At 41.8% G+C, this 12,582-nt stretch overlaps 1 long non-coding RNA gene across 1 annotated transcript in view; it reads left to right on the top strand.

Annotated features, from left to right (window-relative positions):
* The first annotated feature begins 991 nt into the window (after positions 1–991).
* Positions 992–12,582, top strand: part of LOC105495302 (uncharacterized) — a 30,231-nt gene continuing 18,640 nt past the window's right edge. Inside the window, exon 1 of the long non-coding RNA XR_011608801.1 lies at positions 992–1,113. This is a non-coding gene — a long non-coding RNA (uncharacterized lncRNA). The remainder of the gene's footprint in view (positions 1,114–12,582) is intronic.

Below are 12,582 nucleotides of genomic sequence, written 5' to 3'. Positions count from 1 at the left end.
TTAGATAGGACCCTTGAGTCACTCAGAGAGGATTCGGAATGGAGGTAGGAAGGAAGAATTAGCAACTGCATGCGAGGTACAACATGGAAGCCATGGCTTTGTTCTTAGGGTTTGTTCTGGATTCAAGTTTGGCTCTGCTACTCTCTAGTGACATGACTTTGGGCAAGCTACCTACCTCTTCTGAGCCTCAGTTTCCTATTTGGAGAACTACATGACATAACACATGTCACCTGCTTAGTGTAGGGAAGGGTACACAGACATGACTTCCTAAATGGCACTCATCAATGACAGTTGTTGCTACTATTGTACTGGCATGATCGCGAATGGCATTGACATGATCATAAAAACACATTATTGTGGCTAGTATCGACGGGATCATAAATAGTGTTGACATTATCCCAAATTGGGAACATGGCTATTCCTCCCTCCTCATCCTTTAAGTAAACCATTTTAAATGCTGCAAAATCCAGACCAACACTTCAAACACAAACACAGTAACAATAATTTAGAAGTGGTGGTGAGTCTCTTTACAAGTTCAAACACACAAACAGAAAAAAGATGTTCAAGTAGGATACATTAAAAACACATAAATTCGATTTTTAAAATCTCTATTTTTTTTCCAGCTTTGGAAGAGACAATTCTTCCAAATTCTCATGGTCTAAATCAATCTCTCCCAAAGTATGTTTAGATAAAAATATGTATTCTTTTAATGAAATAATAAAATAATAAAATAAAGGAGGTAGTCCAGGAATTAAATGGGTTTGGGGAATACTGAACTGAATTAAATGTAATGAGTTTCTTTACTGCAAGACTCCTCAAAGCTTTTACTATATGGATCAACTTCCTGACTCTCCGGGAGGGGAAGCACGTGCTGCCATCCCCCTATTGACTTAGTAACGCCACCCTTTGTTCATGGAAGATGGACTAGAGTTGGGTGGAATGGAGTTGAAAAGTTCTAATTCAGATGCTTCTGCCAAAGTTCTAGATTCTTCTTCATCTCAGTCCACACCGCATCGCATGGCTTCCTAGGGAATTCGTACTTTATTCCTGGTCTCTGAATCCTTCCACTTGGCCACTCAAGAGCTCTGACTCATCCCTGAGCTTTACTCCTAGGTGAGTCTGGATTCTCCCCACTGACCTCCCAAGGAATAGGACACTAGAATCTGAGCAAACATGGAAACCTTTCTCTGTATCTCACCCCTCCTTTCTGGGAAACTGGGTGTTGTTGTTGTCTGATCTACCAAGATGTTTCATTTCTCCTCAGACAACATTGCTATTTGATGAAGATGATGGACATGTTGATGGTCCTCATGATGATAAAATAAGAAATAGCTTATCTTTACAGAGCAGATACTATGTGCCTGGCACTGTGCCTCATCCCTGTGCAGTGGGTACTATTATAAATGAGGAAACTGAGGTTACAAGAAGGTCTGTGACTTTCCCATGATTACCCACCTAGTAAGGTATAGAACTTGTCTCTACATGAATGCTCTCATTCAAGACCACCAGAAAATTGACTTAATTCAGAACTCATTTCCTTCAACTACATAATGCTGATTTTTCTCAAAAACATAAGTAAAGATCCTAAATGAGCTCCAACAGGCAGACCCTCATCAAAATGATAACATCAAGTAGGTTTGGGAAATACTGAACTAAATTAAATTTAATGAGTTTCTTTACTACAGGACTTCCCATAGCTCAAACGAGGGCCCTGTAAACCCTCAGTTTCCTTCAAACACTAACTTAGGATGCCTCAAAATATAAGATGAGCTCCCCAAGCCCCATACAATATGGCAGCCAATGACATGAGCCTTGGATAACCATCTTCCACCATCTGCTTCAGCTTGGCAGGGGAAACAAAGGCGTACAGCCCCAGGTTACATGCTGATGTGACCCACAGACGTGTCGGCTTTACCCTGTCTCTGCCATTGGCATTCTTTTATTCCAGCAGCATCTCAGGGTTTTGTTTTGGGTTTTTTTTCCTGACTAAATAATGAGATAATTAAGCAACCCTATCCTATGCCAAAAGATGCTTTCCTGACCTGGGGTACTCACAAGTCCAACCCTTCAAGTTACTAATTACAAGCCCAGAATCACCTCCGCCTGGTCCCCCACCCCAGCCAGCAGAGATAAGGTGCTGCCCTACTTCCTCCAGCAAACTGTCTCCTTGTCACGTCGTTGGCGCCACTGAGGTGACTGGCGCCCGCCGCACCTCCCTGCCCACCCCGTGAGGTGGCAGCTTATCATCTGAGAGTGAAGTGATGCGTGTGTCCACACAGGGACTGGTTGCAGACAGTATTTGCAGGCTTGTAAAAGGTGCTATATAAATCAATTATTAATACTAATCAGAACATGATGGCCTCACGAGCAGGAGAGGGGAGGCCCAGACGTGGGGGCCACACCCTCCTTGACACAGTCAGTCAGGAGCCAGGTATCTCACAAGTTATAAAGAGATGTGAGGAGAGATGCCCCAAGAGTGATAAGAATTAACCTCTTCTCCACAGGTCCCATCTGGCCCTTCAAAAGCCTCTGCCTGACAGCACTGCCTAAGTTAAAGAAAGTTCTAGAACTTTAGAATGACCCGACTTTGAGAGCAAGGCCTTGGTGCCAGTACTTAGTCCTACGCTCTTAGTTGAATTCAGTCAGGGCTGTAGTTTATCCTCACTGGGCTCTAGAGAAAATGGTGCCACCAAGACATATTTCTCACAACCAGGTTGTCACTTCTTGACATTGGGTAGCGCCATTCATGGACCACGGAGCTGGGTTTATTTTCTTAAGCCACTTTCTGTTTCTCCCTTGGGATCCACCTTGTGAGCTTGGAGCCAAAGAAACCATTTCTTCATGTAGTAGATGTGATTAATTGATTTCAGGTTTATTCTCAGATGTTCCAAGATCCTGGTCTAGTTTGATTACCCTTCTAAGAGTATTCAAATTATCTTCATGGGTGGTACAAAAGTCACACAAACAAACAAAAACCAAAATAAGTATCATCCATCACCAGAAAATAATATCATGTATCCTATGACCCCTGGAATCGGCTCTTCTCAAGGTGGCATATCCAAAGTGGACAATCTTAGTTGATTCATTAGTGATTGACAGTTAGTTGACAATTAGTGATTAACACTAAATCCTAAAGGTTGGCTATCCCTGTCCTAAAAAACAATTGATAATAAAAATGAGTATTTGTTCAGCATGAATATCCTAAGAATCTAAAGTACCAAGAAAGGTGGCATAAAAGGGAGGGAGGATCCTGGAGGAAATGAAATGGAAGAGAGCCAGAGTCATCGCACAGAAAAGGCCTGGGATAGATGAGCAATGATGGATCTAGACAGCAGATACCACTCCGAGGAGATACCAGCCTCAACTCACTTTTATTCTGGGGTAGGCAGTAAAGTCAGTGTAGCCAGAATAATGCCTCACCCCTCAAAGACTTCCACATCCTAATCCCTGGAATCCCCAGAACTTGTGAGTATGTGACCTTACATAGCAAAAGAGACTCTGTAGCTGTGATTAAGCTAGGGATGCTGAGATGAGGGGATCATGCTGGATTACCCAGGAGGGTCCAATGTCATCACAAGGATCTTCATAAGAAAGAAGCAGGAGAACCAGAGACAGAGGAGATGTGAAGGCAAACAGAGATCAGAGCAACACAACTACTGGCTTTGAAGAATGGAAGGGGGCCATGAGCCAAGGCATGTGAGCAGCCTCTAGGAGAAAAAAAAAAAGCAAGGAAACTGATTCTCCTCTAAAGTGTCCAGAAGAGATGCAACCCTGCCAAGACCTTGATTTTAGAACTTCTTATCTCCAGAATTGTAAAATAGTAAATATGCGTTGTTTCAAGCCACTGCATTTGTGGTAATTCCGTTGTGGCAGCAGTACTAAATTAATACAACGGGTAAGTTTGTGCTGTTCTCCAATCTCAGCCCTCTTAGGCACCCTGAAGAGCTGTGGTCAGTTGCAGGGTGTGACACAAAATTTATTTCTAATCAATGTTCAATCACTAAAGTTTGGGAATTATTTACTTAAAAGTTTAGGCCAGGCGTAGTGCCTCACACCCGTAATCCCAGCACTTTGGGAGACTGAAACAGGAGGATCGCTTTAGTCCATGCGTTCGAGACCAGCCTGGGCAACATGACAAAACCCCATTTCTACAAAAAATAGAAAAAATTAGCCAGACATCGTGGCACATGCTTGTAATCCCAGCTACTTGGGAGGCTGAGAGAGGATTGCTCGAGTCCCAGAAGGGGAGGTTGCAGTGAGCTGAGAGTGTGCCACTACATTCCAGTCTGGGTGACAGGGTGAGACCTTGTCTCAAAAAAAAGGTTTAGAATAGGTTTCTGCATTTATTCATTCATTCAACAAATATTTATGGAACACCTCCTATGTGCCAGGTCTCTTCCTGGTGCTGGGATGTAGAGGTAATTGATCCAGGTAAATAGCTGCCCCCATGAAAGTGACAGTCTAATGGAATGACTCTATGGTGAAGATGTGAACGGTTGAATGACTCACGTCATTGTAGATAATGATGAGGGCCATGAGGACGCTGGAGAGTGGACCAGAAACTGACTCTAACCCCACCCATGCCTATAACAGGGCACGTTCTACAGGTCAACATCTCTGCTTAGGAAGCACTGCAGGAGATTCTATGCCAAGGAACGTTTGAACCCCGCTGATGACTTTAGGGAAGATACTGTAGGTGACAGCAGAGTCTTAAGGGGGTTGAAGAAATGTGGGGTCAAGCCACTTAAGGGGTGCTCAGGCTACTTCCTATGGGCATCTCACAGGTCTCCTCAACCAGTGACTTCAGGATTACACAATGGCACTGCCTGGGTGGCTTTTTAGTTGTAATTTTAATTATGCCAGTGGAAAGATAGTTTGGACACATAAACAAACACTTCTCAAATTCCAGCGGGCACATAGATCTCCTGGAACCTTGTCAAAATAAGACTGGTTCAGCAGGTCTGAGGTGGGGCCTGAGATTCAGTATTTCTTGCTAGCTCCCAGGGTATGTCCATGCTGCCAGGCCATGGACCACACACTCTGGATTAGCAGCAAGGGGGTAGACAACCAAATTAGCCAAATTCCACCAATAGCCCCCAAATGGGTAAATCACCAAGTGCAAAGGGTTAATACTTATCTTCTTGTAACACTGCAGTGGTTTTCTGCACACGGGCTAGAGGGTACACTTATACTCTGACACTTACTAATTATGGCATCCGGGGTAAATTACTTCATGACCCTGTGCCTCAGTTTTTCCATCCATAAAATGGGATCATGATGGTCTCTACCTCAGAGAGTTGTTATGAGGATTCAATGAGTAAATACAGGAAAAGCACTGCACATCATAAGTGTTCAATGTGTGGTAGCTATCCGAATTAACATTTCTTCCCCTCTTTAGACCATAGCTTCATAAGGACAAATTTTGCATCTGATATTTTAAATATGCTCTATGCTGAGCCTGGATTCTGGCACTTAGTAAGTGCTTTATATGTCTGTTGCATGAATCAATGGCTTAATGAATGAAAGGATACAAGCAAACAAAATTAATTTAGTTTTTTTGTTTTGTTTTGTTTTGTTTTGTTTTGAGGCAAAGTCTTTCTCTGTCACCTAGGCTGCAGTACAGTCGTGTGATCTCGGCTCACTGCAACCTACATCTCCTGGGTTCAAACGATTCTCCTGCCTCAACCTCCCGAGTAGCTACGATTATAGGCGTGTACCATCACACCTGGCTAATTTATGTATTTTTAGTAGAGACGGGGTTTTGCCATCTTGGCCAGGCTGGTCTCAAACTCCTGACCTCTACTGATCCGCTCGCCTCGGCCTTCCAAAGTACTGGGATTACAGGCATGAGCCACCGCGCCCAGTCTCCAGATGAGTTTATTTTCAAAGGCACGGTCAAAGGAAGAAAAGGGGAAAGGGGGCAAAGGGGGAAATTCACATTTATTGATTAGCTACCCTGTGCCCAGCATGGCACCAGTTGCTTTTCATACATCATTATAGTTTACGCTCCCAAGAGGCCTAAGGAAAGAGAGATCCCGCAGGTTGAGGCTTAAAGAGGTAAAACACTTGCTCAGGATCTCGTGGCTGTTAAGTGATGAAGGCAGGGTTCAAAGCCATGCCTGCCCAAGCTGGTTTTCCTCACCAACCCTGTGACACAAAACCTTCTGTGACCCCCGGTATTTCCCATTAAGAGAATTAGTCACCGTTGGCTTTGATCGGCTGGGCTGGGCTGGCAATGCAGTCCTGAATGGCATTTCTCTCAGGCCCTTATCTTTATTAACTGTGAATTTATCTTTCTCCAGAGATACGGCTCTGGGTGAAGGGCCCCCTGCCCACACCTAGGCAAGTCTTACCTGCTCTGAACAGGCCAGCAGGTGACTGGGAGTCCTTTAATTGCCTTCTTCCTCACCTAACCCCTTCCACTAAGTTCAAGCTTGCACTGTAAACATGATCTCCAGGACCAAAGGTAAGGGAGGTGAAGCTTGTGGATATTAACCCATAAAAACCCTTGATAAGCCCAGTGCATTTCATAGCACCATAAATTAATCCTTGTCCTTCATAGCCTGTGAGGAGAGCAGAAGATGAAGAGCAAACTGAGGAGTCACGTGAGACCAGTGATTGCACAAGTGGCGCCCAGCGATGCTATCTGAGTCAGAACAGAGGAGGCTGACCCTATAGTGTCCCCTTCTGGCCCGTGAAGGGTTTGGGCCAGACCATCCTGTATGGATTGTGACATTCTATGAATTTGAAAACAAAAGAAAGCAAACGCTCTGTGAAGGGTCGTGAAAGGGCTCGTCCAGCCTGCATTTCATGGCCTGAGACAGTTCCTCTTAGAGTCTATGAAACATAAACAGATGACTTTTATTTTTTTGTCAAGGCAGAGGTTCCCCCCAGTTAAGATTGAAACCCCCCTCCTCAGACGGAGCCCAGAATTAGTGTTTTGATAAAGTGACCTCAAAGAGTGATTGAACTCATTTCAGTCATGTCCTCAAAGTTCTGACCCCAGAGGCCACCTAAGTTCGCCATTTTCTGCAAGTCTTATGGTTCTAAAAAGTTAGCCCTTATAATGCCTGAAAAGAAGGTTTAAGAAATTTTCCATTGTATGATGGTTCCTAACAAGCAGACTCATCTCTCAAGAGTTGTTTTTGCAAGGCTGTCTATGACTGGGTTTCTCACTTGTTTGCTTCCTTCTAACACCATTTTCTGAATACCTGCCATGTGCCAGATACTATATTATCAGCCACCGTATACCAGATGTACATTTATGGCTTCCTGAAATTCCTGATGTACTGGAGGATAAAGATGAATCTACAAGAAACTATAATACACTGTGACAAGTTACATGATTAGAGAGAAAATTCAGGTGGGATTTTAAACAAACCACCACATGGGCTTGCTTTTGCTATACAGCAAATATCTCTCAAATTCTTCATTCATTTGGAGTCAGCAAATATTTGGAGAATACGAAACCACTTCATTATTAGCCGAATGCAACCTACAAGGTAATTCATATAACATACTCCAAGGCCAATCACCAAATACATTTGAATATTCCACTTCTTGGGGTTTCCTGCTCATCAGTTCCCTACATGTATCGATGGTATGAGATAGCCCATACTTCAAATATTTCAAAAATATTATTTGAGTTGTCAAACATTATGAAATAAAAAACTCACTTAGGCAATGTAGAAAAGAAGACGAGTCAAGTATCTTTAAGAGTCTGACTTTGAGAAATTGGCATAGGGCAGAGATAAGGTAAAATTCAAAGACTCATTTTTGACCTGAAAAATATGTTCCCCTCCCTAAGACTTTCCAAAAACAAAAAGAAAAAACAAACATATCGAACTCAGATCCACAACCTGATTTTCGAAATCAGTCTACACAAATATTCATGTTTAAAGATGCCCTTTATGGTGTTATTTATAATACAAGAAACTTGAAAGGCCCTACAAGTTCATTAGTAGGAGAATGGTTAGCTAGCAATTAAATAGTAAATAAAAATATTTAGAAAGCTTTTACTGACATGTAAAAGAAAGACTTCTGATGCTAGAACGAAAGGCAGAATAAAAAAATATTTAATAGTTTTAAATAAGTTTTAAGGATCAAGAATAAAGAAAGACACCAAAATGTTAACAAAAGTTGTCTCTGGGTAACGGAAATGATATTAAACAAATGAGATCTGGTGCCTGAGACCTTTGGATTAAATCCTGGCTTCACTATCTTTTACTTGGATTTCTTTTTCTTTTTCTTTTATCCTAAAACATTTGTATTTTATTTTTATTTTTTTTATTTCCATAGATTTTTGGGAAACAAGTGGTGTTTGTTTACATGAGTTACTTCTTTAGTGGTGATTTGTGAAATTTTGGTGCACCCATCACCTAAGCAGTATACATTGAATACAATTTGTAGTCTTTTATCCCTCACCCCTTCGCACTCTTTCCCCCTAACACCCCAGGTCCATTGTGTCATTCTTATGCCTTTGCATTCTCTTAGCTTAGCTCCTACTTATAAGGGAGAACATACAACGTTTGGATTTCCATTCCTGAGTTACTTCACTTAGAATAATAGTCTCCAGTCCCATCCAGGTTGCTGCAAATGCCATTAATTCATTCCTTTTTATGACTGAGTAGTATTCCATTGTGTGTGTGTGTGTATCACAGTTTCTTAATCCACACGTTGATTGATGGGCATTTGTGTTGGTGCCACATTTTTGCAATTGCAAATTGTGCTGCTATAAACATGCGTATGCAAGTATCTTTGGATTAATATTCTCTCTCAACTTCTTTTTCATCTTCTAAAAAATGGGCTCATAACAATACCTGCCTCAGAGTGCTGCTGTAAGAATTAAAAGAAATAATGCAAGTATGGGAGGGTAAATTAGTTCCACCATTGTGGAACACAGTGTGGCGATTTCTCAAAGAACTTAAAATAGCATTACCATTCAACCCAGCAATCCCATTACTGGGTATATACGCAAAGGAATATAAATCATTCTACTATAAAGACACATGCATGTGTATGTTCATTGCAACAGTGTTCACAAAAGCAAAGACACAGAGTCAGCTTAAATGCTCATCAACAGTAGACTGGATAAAGAAAATGTGGTATGTATACACCACGAAACACTACACAGTATAAAAAAAAAGAATGAGATCATGTCCTTTACAAGAACATGGATGGAGCTAGAGGTCATTATCCTAAGCAAACTAACACAAGAACAGGAAACGAAATACTTCATGTTCTCACTTATAAGTGGAAGCTAAACAATTAAAACACCTGTAATCCCAGCACTTTGGGAGGCCAAGGCAGGCAGATCACGAGGTCAGGAGATCGAGACCATCCTGGCTAACAAGGTGAAATCCCATCTCTACTAAAAATACAAAAAAATTAGCTGGGCGTGGTGGCGGGCGCCTGTGGTCCCAGCCACTTGGGAGGCTGAGGCAGGAGAATGGTGTGAACCCAGAAGGCAAAGCTTGCAGTGAGCAGAGATCACGCCACTGCACTCCAGCCCGGGCCACAGGGCAAGACTCCGTCTCAAAAAAAAAAAAAAAAAAAAACCACCATGGACACAAAGAGGGGAAAAACAGACACTGAGGCCTACTTCAGGGTGGAGGATGGAAGGAGGGAGGGGATAAGAATAAATACCTATCGGGTACCATGTTTATTACCTGGGCAATGAAATAATCTGTACACCAAACCCTTGTGACACACAGTTTACCTATAAAACAAACCTGCACGTGTACCTCTGAACCTAAAATAAACATTTTAAGAATAATATACACTAAATGATTAATAATGGAAACTATTATATGTGAACATATGTAATACAATATTATGGGTATATGCTTTAATAAGCTTTCCACAATTTAAATTTACTACACATTGCATCAGAAAGAGATTGATATTAAACGTTTTAAAATTTTACAACTAGAAGCAGAATTTCAGATGTCAAACTGCCATCAGGTAGGCTCAGTTCCATTGTTCCAGTGCTTTAGCAATGAACAAGGCTTGGCAGGGGTTGTGGTGATTCAAAACTCTGAGCAAGGTTTACGCTGATAGGGATCATTTCTTACCTTTATAGAGAAATGTTCATAAATCATGAGAGAGGGTTTGAAGCTCTGTGTATTTGTCCTAAGAGTATAAAGTAAGGCTGTTTTCTTGTAAGTAGAGAAGATTTTTACTGTTCATATAAAGTGAATTTATGGAAGCTGGGCACAATAGCTTGTCCTACCTGTAATCCTAACTACTTGGGAAGCCAGAGCAGGAGGATCCCTTGAGGTCAGGAGTTCAAGACCAGCCTGAGCAACATAGTGAGACCCTGTCTCTAAAAAGAAGAAAAAAAGAATTTAGAAGAAAAAAAGAATTTTAAAGAAAAAATAGGAAAAGGGTGGGGGGGGGGGAACCAAAAAAAAAAGTGAGTTTATGAATAGCTGAAAAATACAAAGAACCAGCATCCAGGGTACAAATTCCTAAAGGGCTAGTACTTTCAATTAACAGATAGTCTTTTTTTTTTTTTTTTGAGACAGAGTCTCGCTCTGTTGCCCAGGCTGGAGTGCAGTGGCACGATCTCGACTGCAGGCACCCGCCACCATGCCCGGCTAATTTTTTGTATTTTTAGTAGAGACAGGGTTTCGCCGTGTTGGCCAGGATGGTCTCGATCTCCTGACCTCGTGATCTGCCCGCCTCGGCCTGGGATTACAGGTGTGAGCCACCGCACCCGGCCAATTAACAGATATTCTTTGTCCTGCTCAAATTTTAGAAAACAAATGGGGAGAAAAATGATTGCCTATTAGAAGTTTAGTAAACAGAGAGATAAAACTTCCAGAAGTAACATCCACATGTTCTTTCCCTGACTCCCAGAATCCAGAGACCCATGGATAACCAACCATAGTGAAAATGGAGGCAAAATGATGAGCTCATATGAGAAATCTCATTGCCTTCCATCACATTACATTCTCAAAGCAACTTCTGACTCCCAAATGTTTGGGAAACTCTGTCTTATATCTTCAAACTTGGATGAAAGGAGATATTTTAAATGATGAGTCAAAGACACAACAAGGAAATATGCAGTTTCATAGACTTCTCTAGGCTAGCCTAGCTCACTACTCTCTGCCTGGCACACAGCAGGCACGAAATGAATGAATGAATGAATGAGATACAATGATTACCCACACAAAAGATTGGACATGCCAGGTATCCAGATTTCATGTTAAATCTCAGTTACCCACAAAAGCCACTTTCTTTAAACACCCAGTCTCCTGAATGTACCAATTAATATTATAATATTTGAAGTGTTCTTTTCACGGAAGCTGCAGAGATGGAAGTTCTGACAATCTATCCAATGTCAGAGGCGAGGAAGGACCAACAGGTTGGAATCGTGCAGAGTAAATATTTAAACACGGGTAGTTCAATAGCCGTGAAATAGGTTCAGTAACAGGCTCATTTTTAAACATCAATACTCTTACTAATGGTAATGCACTAGCCTTTGACAGAAGGGAGGCAAGTGAGTTGAAGTCATTTTTAATCAGAAGTCAACAGGAACTAGTGTCTCAGACAAGCCCCCACCACCCACCCACCAAATTGGTATCAACAAAACAAAACAGGAAATGCAGTTTTCTCTTCTGTTTCCCAGAAGCCGAGCCTTCATGGATTGCTGAAGCTGATGAGGTCCCCCGATTTTACCTGGGCAGGGTGAGGATAAGGAATTACTGGGGAAAGACAAGTAAGGCAAAGGAATACGGAACCCATGGGTTTTCTCTCGGATTATTTTTGTTAAGGGGAACTTCTAAAAACTTTCGCTTTAAGTTCAGGGGTACACGTGCAGGTTTGTTATATAGCTAAACTCATGTCATGAGGGTTTATTGTACAGATAATTTTGCCACCCAAGTATTAAGCCTAGTACCCATTAGTTATAATGTATTTCCTGATCCTCTCCCTCCTCCCACACTCCAGTCTCTGCTGGCCACAATTTGTGTGGCTCTCCTCCTTGTGACCATGTGTTCTCAGCATTTAGCTCCCGCTTATAAGTGAGAATATGCCATATTTGTTTTTCTGTTTCTGCGTTAGTTTGCTAGGGATAATGGCCTCCAGCTCCATCCATGTTCCTGCAAAGGACATGATCTTGTTCTTTTTTATGCCTACGTAGTATTCCATGGTGTATTTGTACCACATTTTCTTTATTCACTCTACCACTGATGGGCATTTAGGTTGATTCCATGTCTTTGCTATTGTGAATAGTGCTTCAATGAACCTATGCATGCATGTGTCTTTACAGTAGAATAACTTACATTCCTTTGTTTATATACCCAGTAATGGGATTGCTGGGTCAAATGGTAGTTGTTTTTTAGGTCTTTTACGAATTACCACACTACTTTTCATAGTGGTTGAACTAATTTACACACCCATCAACTCTCTCAGATTATTTAAACAAGCAAAGACTTGGCTTTTTAACCTGGCTGCAAGTAGTAGATGTGTAGCCTTGAGGAAGGAAGTTAACCACCTGAGTGCGGTGAATGCCATGTGCCCTCCCAGCCCCCAGCTCCCTGAGTCTCATATTTCTATTTCACTTTCCCATTTCAATGC

Source organism: Macaca nemestrina, chromosome 10 (genome assembly GCF_043159975.1).
Source record: "Macaca nemestrina isolate mMacNem1 chromosome 10, mMacNem.hap1, whole genome shotgun sequence".
In the NCBI taxonomy this organism is placed as follows: domain Eukaryota; kingdom Metazoa; phylum Chordata; class Mammalia; order Primates; family Cercopithecidae; genus Macaca; species Macaca nemestrina.
The sequence above is the reverse complement of the archived record's forward strand: the minus strand, read 5'-3'. Positions and strand labels throughout refer to the sequence as shown.